Source organism: Otolemur garnettii, unplaced genomic scaffold, assembly GCF_000181295.1.
Source record: "Otolemur garnettii isolate 467f Iridium unplaced genomic scaffold, OtoGar3 scaffold00112, whole genome shotgun sequence".
NCBI lineage: Eukaryota > Metazoa > Chordata > Mammalia > Primates > Galagidae > Otolemur > Otolemur garnettii.
This window is the reverse complement of record NW_003852507.1, coordinates 607,017-610,481: the sequence shown is the minus strand read 5'-3', so window position 1 is coordinate 610,481 and position 3,465 is coordinate 607,017.

Genomic DNA, 3,465 nt, shown 5'->3' with positions numbered 1-3,465 from the left:
CGACAGGCCCTTGTTGGCCGCTTGGCCTGGGGCCGGGGCCTCTACTCCGACGCTCCCTACGTCAGGAATTAGTGGGAGTTACCCTCCCAGCTCCATCCTCTTAACTTTCAGAGTGGGAAGTAGCCGGGGGTCGGCGAGTTTGGGTGGGTAACAGTAAACAGAGGAAGGACCCAAAGGCCCAGGTCCCCCACTTCGTGGTCAGAGGGGCTGTGCCTTGGGGTACCTGCCTATCTCTGGTTTGGGTGAGGGGTACGTCCTGGTCTCCCATGTGTCCACATCTCTGTGTCCAGGTGTATGTATGTGTGGTCACACTCTTTCTGACAATATGGATGCCTAGGTGCCCAAGAGGTCATGCAGCGTATTCCTCTGCCTCGGGACTAAAAATACATCTATTCCTCCCTCCATGCTTCCATCTAGAGAGAAAGAATCTGGGCAGCTTTAAAAGGCCTCCCGAGGAGTGACCACTGTGCATGTGTGCACTGATATCCACTTGTCATCTGCCTTATATACATCCACAGTGTTTCTGGGCCACCAGAGGTGTGTGGGTCCAGAACGTGTTAATATAGCATATAAGGGCCTTTCATGTAATGGCTTTTCTTCCTGGACTTCACACGGAGAGGTAGTCAGGGAAGTGGGTGGCAGATAGGGAGCAGAGGTGAAGTCCACACGTGGGTGCACACCCCCACCTCCACTGAGCATGCTCCCCCTCCACGTGTACCCCGCGTGCACCCAGCCCCAATCTCTGCTGCAGCAAAAGGCCATAGCATTCCGCTTGTGGGTAGAGAGCATGGGTGCCCAGGACAAGGCCTGGTAGACAGTGGTGACACAGTTAAGGAAGGGTTTCCCAAGCATCAGGAACTCCTGCTAGGTAACAAGGATGAGGGGAGTCCTTGGACAGGGGTGTCCAAGTTGATCGATTTATCCCAGCGGTGCCAGAGCAGCAGTGACTTGTGGGTGGGTAGACTCCTTTTCTCCGGGAGACAAGTAATGCTCATGAGTCACACCACCCGAAATACATGCAAACCTGCCTTCATCGCCTTTTGCTGCGGCCCAGATTGACAAGTTTGTTTGAAATCGCGATCCACGGGATATATTTATAATCGCACCTTAAAAAAAAATCTTGCAGGCCTCCCCTTCCCCCACAACCAGCCGCTCAGCTGGTGGGGCTTTGGCAAGCAAAGATACCTCGCGAACGTATGAGGGAGGGGGCACCACCTGCCGCCCTGTGCTGCACCCTCACCAAAGTGTCCGTGAGCTTGGTGGTCCCAGCGCTGGGGGAGGAGGTGAGAACAGGAGGAGTGGCCTGGCAGTTTGTACCGGGAGCTCAGCCGGCTAGCGGTGGCCACCCGTTCACCCCCGATCGACCCCCAGCTCTGGAATTTCATTTATTAAATGTCGAGGCGGCTGCTGGCTGCCCTGCCGCTTGGCTGTCTTTGTTTCTCCGCTGTGTGGGCGCGTCTCGAGCACGTGGCAGCCAGAGCGTACAGACAGGAGGAAAAGCGACCAGGGTTTTGTGTCTATGGCCGCCTAGCAAAAAGAGACCCAGCAGCCCAGAGGACAGTTTCCCCCAATCCGAGCCCTACTCCCCTCTCCTTGGACCCCTGGGCTTTGCAGGGTAAGGAGGATGATTCACCCCGCTGCCCTCCCCCTCAATCTCCCGGTTGGACTAAAGACTACCTGGGAGTGGCCCTGGCACCCCACACTGTTCAAACTTTGTTCCCAACCTTCCTCTACCCCACCCTCAGTTTGGTCACAGCCAAGCTTCTGGGCTTGGGGCTGGGGATAAAAGGGTTTCTGGATTTCCCTGTGGAAATGTCACCACCCCAGGAAGCAGGATAGCTAAAGTGGAATCACACATAAGGTCCTAAAACCAATTTAATAAGGAAATGTACAGGCATTCTGCCGGCCACTCCTAGACTCCCCTCCGCCACTCCAGACCCCTCCCCAACTCCAGGTTGCAGCCGCGACACTCTGCTGACCCCTCGTGGTGGAGGTGGGCAGCGGTCCCTGTCTGCAGGAGATTCCAGCTGGCTCCTCCCAGGCTGGGGAAAGGGGCGAGGCAGTCCGCTCCTCCCCATCTCTTCCCGCCGGGGCCTGGCACCGCAGGGTGTGGAGGAGGAAGGAGAGAAGACCACACAAAGAAACCTGAGAGAGGCGCAGAGAGTTTGCAAGCTTTTGCTAGCACCTCCCACACAAACACGTCTTGGTTTGTTGTTGTAAGCAGGGCCGGTGTGGAATCCCTTATTCTTGCCTTGTTTTAAGGTGGGCTCTAGAAGGCACAGTGCCTGGTCCTGCCACCTGTCTCAATCTGCCCGATTGTGGGACGGAGGTGCCATTTCCAGGGCAGTTATTATCCTTAGCTCACCCTAGGAAGTAGTATCCAGAATCTCATTTTAAGAGGTGCGTGGACTGAAAAACTCAGCAATTTGCTTTGGGTCAGGCTGTCAGGGAGAAGGTTTTGGAAGTCAGATCTGTCTGACATCGGTACCCCCTCCCTCCAGGAGAAACACCCTTGCAATTGACAGCCCCAGAGGTCAATTCAACTTTTACCACACCCTTTGCAGGGGCAGTTCTGGAAGGACCTTTCTGTCCTTGGGGTATTCAGGAAGGAAATAGTCTCTAGAATCAGCTACTTCCTCTCCAGAAGGGACCACAATGAGTAGAGGTGAGGAGCTGCCACCTGCTGCCTTATCTGCCCAACCTTACTCTGGTTCTTGCTGAGGACTGTGTATGGGAGGAAGTGATTGTCCTCCCCATCTTACTGGACATTTCTCTTTCCAATGTCAAGTGTGGAAAATGGAGTTTAATTTTCAAAGAGGACTTAGAAGATTCCTAGGAAATATTTCTGAGGCCAGACTCCCAGTTGCTCAAAAGGCCCTTGGTACTGATATTTGACACCTTTTGCATCATTCACTGTCTTCTGGGAATCCGGATCCCTTTCCACAGCCCCTGGAACCCAAGCACAATTCTGAAGGCTACATCTCCCACCAAAGCAAGAGCAAGGCCTGTAACCTCCTCCTCCCCTAGCAAAAGGCAAAATGCCAGAGGGTGGAGGTGGGCCTGCCCCAGCCCACCTGGCGTCAGGGTTTTGCGTCCAGCCAAGGTTGGCTCCCCGCCCACTCTCTCCTGAGATCTGGGAACAGTGCAGACCCTGCCCGGCCACCTGCCACCCCCGGCCTCGAGGCGGACTACAAGCCCCATGATGCCGCGGGGCCGAGCTCTAACAAGCTCTGCCCGGAGCGCCTGGTCCCCTTCCTCTCTCCCCACATCCCCGCATCCTTTGCCGGCCGCTCGGGCTGAGGGCCGGGCTATGCGGCTGCAGAGAGCCGGGGGCTGCGGGCGCGCGTCCCTGCGGCGGCGGCGTCCCCAGGGCCCGCGCCCCGTGCGCCCCCGCTCCCGCTGCGGGTGCCAGCTCTCTCCGCTGAGCGGCGTCTTTGTGTGCGGGGGTGTGGGAGCCGAGACGCG